Source organism: Zea mays, chromosome 10, assembly GCF_902167145.1.
Source record: "Zea mays cultivar B73 chromosome 10, Zm-B73-REFERENCE-NAM-5.0, whole genome shotgun sequence".
Taxonomy (NCBI): domain Eukaryota; kingdom Viridiplantae; phylum Streptophyta; class Magnoliopsida; order Poales; family Poaceae; genus Zea; species Zea mays.
Window position 1 is genome coordinate 71,410,186 of NC_050105.1, and position 6,451 is coordinate 71,416,636.

The window sequence follows — 6,451 nt, forward strand, 5'->3', positions numbered from 1 at the left end:
CCTTCGGTCTTGAAGAATACAAGTGTGATGCGAAGGCAAATGACAGGTTCGCGTGAACAGTACGGGGGTACTGTTCATCTATTTATAGACACAGGACGCAGCCTATGACGAATTACAATTATGCCCTTTACAAAAGTTTACAACATTATCTTAGACCTCTATGGATAAAAAGGTCATTCTATCTTTATGTCGGTTTGTAACGCCGAAGCTCTATAAAAAGGAACCTTCGGCCATTTCCTGGGGACGATTTCAGCCGAAGCTGCTTCTTCGCGCAAGACCTTCGGCGCAACGAAGCATGGCCCCAACAGTAGCCCCTTTCGCGGCGCTAGATCGTTTTTCGTAACGAGCTTGAACCGTGAAAAAATCCTCTCAAGCTTCGGGAAGCCGAAGGTCCAAAAAACACCTTCCCTGAGCTCGTTGCCGAGAAACGATTCATTTCCCGAGATCGTGTCGGTCCCACCTTGCAGAGTCACTGTTTGGTCTTTGCGGTCCACTGCGCAGCGAGTACAAGTTACTGCCCGCCTGGTGTAAAAACCCTGCCGCTTCGCCTTCTTACCTGCAGCACTATATAAACAGACGAGTAGGTGTGAAGTTACCACAGCATTTACTGCTATTTGCACTGTTTTGCTGCCAAAATTTTTAACCATCACCGAAGCTTGTTTGTCAGGCTTGAACGAAGCTCCATCTTGAAGCCTGCTTCGGAGAAAAAAGTATTAAAGTTTCACAAGTTCATAATCAAATGGCCAGAGTTCGCTCTACAGCTAGGGTTGAGCGTGAGGGGGACGAAACTGAAGCTTCGGAGACTGTGCCCATCTCCGAAGCGATGCAACGCTCCGGACTGGTGATTGCGGAAGAAATGCCTGCTGCCGAAGCAAACCCGACAGCTGCCGAAGGAGAAGGGAACATTGAAGAAACCGACTCCGAAGATGACTACCGTATTGCCATGCCCAGCAAACCCAGCCACCTAGACTTCGGAAAATCGACTGTTTCAAAGGTTGATCTCGCCAAGATGGTGAAAGCAGGTTTTTTCAGTGAAGATCAGAAGAAGCTACTTCGCTTCGGGGGAGAAGAGACCACCCCGAAGCCAGAGAAGGACGAGGTTGTCATCTTCAAAAGCTTTTTAAAGGCTGGGTTAAGATTCCCTGTTCACGAGATTGTTGCGGAGATATTGAAGAGGTTTGGCATCTACCTTCACCAGTTAACTCCTAACGCTATTGTTAGGCTTAGCGTTTATATTTGGGCCCTCCGAAGCCAAGCAGTGGAGCCTTTTGCTGACAGTTTCTGTCGAGTTCATGAATTGCATTATCAAACAAAGGCCAGAAAAGATGGGCTTCATGAAAACTTCGGTTGCTACAATTTTGCCTACCGGAAAACCGCAAAATTTCCTGTAATTAGCTACCGAAGCAAATGGCCGGCAGGCTGGAAATCAGAATGGTTCTATGTCAAGGTTGATGAGGACAAGGAGAAGCTTGTGCAAAGTCCACTCGAGCTAACTTTCGGAGAAACCCGACCCCACTGCAACATGACACCAGAGGGTCAAACTCAACGGGCAATGGATGAATTCAGAATCATTGCAGAGCATATTGGTACCAGGGATCTGGTTCAAGAATTCTTAGCATTCAAAGTCTTCCCTACTCTGAAAAAATGGGAAATGCCAAAGTTAAAGGGGGAGAAGAAGGAAGGGGATCTTGTCCGACTTCCTTACCACTTCAGATTCAAGAAATATTTTAAGAAGCCCTGCCAAGAGTGGCTGGACACAGTTGAGGTGATGTGTAATGAAATTCTTGGAAATTATTCGAAAAAAGAAGATCAACTGATGACAGCAGCCTTCGGCACCCGTCCGAAGCGAAGGCTGAACCGAGTGTTTGATGCACTGGGCTTCGAATATCCTGACTATGCGCAGCTGAACAAGGGTGCTGAGGGCCAGAGAAGAAAAAGAGAGGCCGAAGCTTTAAACAAGGATGAAGAACAACCACCAAAAAAGAAGAAAATTGTCAAGAGAAAAATATCAACTCCAAAGCGAAAACTATCCGAAGAAGAGGGGACCCCCACACCACCTTCTACCAGCGACGTGGAGGAAATTCTAAAGGTAATGACTGAACCCATGCCCACGAAGCTAAGTCCATTAGGGCCTCGACTGACGAAGCTTTTTCAAAAGGTGGCGGAGCCGGAAAAAACGAAGATAACCAAAGCAAAAAGGCAAAGAATTATTGCCGTAACAGAAGTTATTGACAAGACGCCACCGAGAGCATCAATTCAGAAAACAGCAGCTACTGAAGACACAACAAACGTCGAAGTCGCACCTCCGGAGGTCGCGGCTACCGAAGCCGCTACAGCCGAAGATGTGAACTTAGAGACTACCATTGAGAATATCGACAAAATTTTAGAAGACATGGCTGCAGAAGAAGCTGCCGCTGCTGCTAAAAAAGTCGTGGCCGCAGTGCCTGAGAAGGGGAAAGGAATAGCCGAAGTCGCTTCGGACGACGAAGCCTACACATTTCGAAATTTAATTGGGCAAAAACTTTCGGAGGACGAAATAGAAGAGCTAAAAGACTATGCCAAATCTTGCGGATACAGGCCAGGAGCTCTTCTATTCGGAGGTGTGGACGATGAAAAATTAGGCTGCATTCGAGACCAAACCGGAGCTAAGGTCATCGGTACTCTGTCAAAGAGTATCGGTTTTCCGAAGCTAGAGACAGATATCAGCCGCTACCGACGACAACATATCGTCGGCAGCTTATTTTATTCCAATTTCAAGGTAAACAATCTTTTCTCTGTTCCTTATTGCTTTGGATAATGAAAGTGTTACTAACGAAAACTGTTTTTGTGCAGAGCATGCTACTGAGCAAAGCTCTGAAGATGCAGCAGGATTTGGAGGACAAAAAACACGAAGCTATAATTGGAAATTTAGAGAGCAAAATAAAAGAACAATCAGCCATTATCGAAAAGAAAGACTTCGAACTTCAATCAACCGAAGGCTTGCTGGCAGAGACCGAAGCTAAAATATCAGAATTGAATTCGAAGCTTATCGGTCAATCAAAACAGTTTGAACAGGAAAAGCTAGAGCTTAATTCTAAACTTGAAGCCGAAGTCCAAGCCAACTCAAATTTGAAGAAATCATTAACAAGCCTTCAGGATAAATGTTTGAATTTTAGCAACAATTGTATCCAACAACTAAAGAAGATCTTTTACTCAGTTGGAGCCAGCAGCGGGAAATTTACCCCTTCGGATGAAGATTTACCAAAAGCCTTCGATCATATCGAAGCTGAAATTGAAGAACTTGACGAAGTTATAGCTGGGCACGGGGACTTCTGTGCCTGGGTAGCTTCTCGGGGTACTGCTGCAGCATTCCTGAAGGCTGGCTGCGAGCATGGAAAGATCGTCAACAGGCCCAACTTCACCCTGTCTCCATCAATCCTGGACGATATACCTGACCTCGCCCGAAGTATCTCAAATAGATTTATAAAAATGATATGGACAAAAGGCGGGCGGGAGAAGGCTGGAGACGAAGCTCGAAGTCATCTTGAACCAGTAAGAAATCCTACTTTGTACTTACCTTCTATTTCATACTTGATTTTTACTCTGGATACCTGGATTCATGTAGGATGACGAAGCTGAAGGTGATTAAAGAATATGCCGCCGAAGCGGAAGCCTGAAGAAGATTAGTAGTAGTAGGCTAGAAAATTTGGAACAACTTGTTGTAGATACAATTAAACCGTTCTCAAGGAACTTTGTACATACCTTGTAATATATCCTTACCCTTTTATTAAGACGCTTTGATGTGGACGAAATCAATATTTTGAGCCGAAGGCGAAAAAACACCTTCCCTTCTTTTCGTACACAACGAAGCATTAAAGACTGCTTCTTCTTTCTGCGGAAGCTTTGCTTTTTTGTACAAAACATAAAAGACTACTTCTTCTTTCTGCCGAAGCTTTTCTTTTTTGTACAAAACATAAAAGACTACTTCTTCTTTCTGCCGAAGCTTTTCTTTTTTGTACACTCCAGAACATAAAAGAATACTTCTCCTTTTTGCCGAAGCAACCACTTAGTAACACAGATGCCATGAATGAATGCTTATGAATGCAAATGCTATGATGTAATGTGATGTGCGAATGAATGTCCAAAACATATAACCGAAGCCACACTCAACCATTATTTCCTTGGAATCAACCACACATCAGCTCTGCATTCCCTTAGGAACGACTTTGGAGCTTCCTCGTCTTTTACTTAGACGGTATAAACTCTGCATTCCCTTAGGAACGTCTTTGGAGTTTCTTCGCCTTTTACTTAGGCGGTATAAGCTCTGCATTCCCTTAGGAACGTCTTTGGAGCTTCTTCGTCTTTTACTTAGACGGTACCAGCGTTGACTTTTCGCTGAGAGCTCTGCATCCCCTTAGGGACGTCTTTGGAGCTTCTTCTCTTTTTTCTTTTTCAGTTTCTGCACTCGATGGTGCGTTCTCAGCTGTTACATTTACATTTTTTGGGGGATTTTGCTCTTATAAGACTAAAAAAGGAAATTACACATGATGGCCCCATTAAAAACCTTTCTCCCCCTTCGGAAAGGAAAAGGGTACCATGAAAAAGAAAAGAAAAAACATGAAAAATTACATCATGTTATACATAGTATCGCCGAAGCTCATCCGCATTCCAAGACCTTGGAATTTCGTTGCCATCCATGTCCTTCAATCTGTACGATCCAGGCCTTGACGAAGATACTACTAAGAATGGTCCTTCCCATTTCAACTGTAGCTTACCCACTGTATCTGGGTTAGCCACTCTCCGAAGCACCAAGTGTCCCGGCTCAATATTTTTTAGCCGGACTTTTCTATCTCGCCATTTAACTGTTTCAGCCTGATATTTATTGATATTCTCCACGGCCTGAAGCCTGATCCCTTCTAAAGCATCCTTTTCCACAAGGCAAGTATCTTCGGGACCTGATTCTGCCGAAGCTACTACTCTTATTGATCCAGCTTTGGCTTCTTCCGGGGTTATTGCTTCGTCTCCGAATAATAACTTGAATGGGGTAAAGCCTGTAGACCTTGATGCTGTTGTATTGTGGCTCCACACCACTTTGGTTAACTGGTCTGGCCACTTTCCCCTGGGTTGATTGAAGATTAGCTTCATTATTCCTGTCATTATAATGCCGTTGGCCCTTTCAACAAGCCCATTTGACTCCGGATGCCTGACTGATGCAAAATGAATCTTCGTTCCAATTTGATCACAAAAGTTTCTGAAAGCCTCGGAGTCGAACTGCGTTCCATTGTCTACAGTGATGGCCTTCGGTACTCCGAAGCGACAGACAATGTTCTGCCAGAAAAACTTTTGGACAGTGGCCGAAGTTATTGTAGCTAATGGCTTCGCCTCAATCCATTTGGAAAAATACTCCACAGCTACTACAACATATTTTAGATTCCCTTGGGCCGGTGGTAATGGACCCAACAAGTCAAGGCCCCATCTTTGCAATGGCCAGATGGGTTGTATCAGCTGTGTCAAAGACGAAGGTTGCTTTTGATCTCTTGCACATTTTTGACAACCTTCGCACTTTTGGACTAACTCCGCTGCATCCGAAGCTGCCTTCGGCCAATAAAAACCTTGGCGGAACACTTTTCCAAGTAACGGCCTGGATCCGATGTGGGATCCACACAGGCCTGCATGTATCTCTTTCATCAATTCTATACCTTCGGCTCTAGATAAGCACTTGAGCAGCGGAGCGCAAACTCCATGTTTGTATAATTCCCCTTCTATCATGACATACGGACGAGCTCTTGCCTCTACTCTTTTATTGTAAGCTTCGTCATCTGAAAGGAACTTACCCTGAAGGTAAGAGATTATTTCAGTTCTCCAATCTTCGCTGTAAACAGGAGATATGTTGAGGACTGCTCTTTCAAGGAGCTCCACTGAAGGTGCCTTTATTGTTTCGAAGAACACATCCGAAGGTAACGGCAGCCCCTGTGCCGCAGACTTAGCTAGCAAATCAGCATGCTCATTTTGTCCTCGAGGGATATTCTTGACAGAGAATCCTTCGAAGGATGCTTCGATCCTTCGGACCGTATCTAGATATTTTTCAAGCTTCGGATCTTTAGCCTTGCAACTTTTGTCAACATGACCCGAAACCACCTGGGAATCAGTTTTAAGAATTGCCCTTCTGATTCCCATTGCCTTTAATTTCCGAAGGCCCAGAAGCAGGGCTTCGTACTCAGCAATATTGTTTGTGCAGCTGAAATCAAGTCTTGCTGCATAACAAGTTTTGACCTTGGATGGTGAAACCAACACAGCAGCTGCACCTGCTCCGAAGATTCCCCAAGATCCATCACAAAATACTGTCCACACTTCGGCATCTTTATTTGCTTCTTCATCCTGAGCCCCTGGCGTCCAGTCGGCAATGAAATCTGCCAATGCTTGAGACTGGATCGAAGATCTATGCACATAATCAATGTAAAATTCGTTGAGC

General features: G+C 44.5%; 1 long non-coding RNA gene across 1 annotated transcript; it reads left to right on the forward strand.

Moving 5' to 3' along the window:
• The first annotated feature begins 2,943 nt into the window (after positions 1 to 2,943).
• LOC103641197 (uncharacterized) lies at positions 2,944 to 3,770 on the forward strand. Its single transcript, XR_560169.1, has 2 exons — positions 2,944 to 3,531; positions 3,605 to 3,770. It is a non-coding gene; the product is annotated as an uncharacterized lncRNA (long non-coding RNA).
• Positions 3,771 to 6,451: the final 2,681 nt, after the last annotated feature.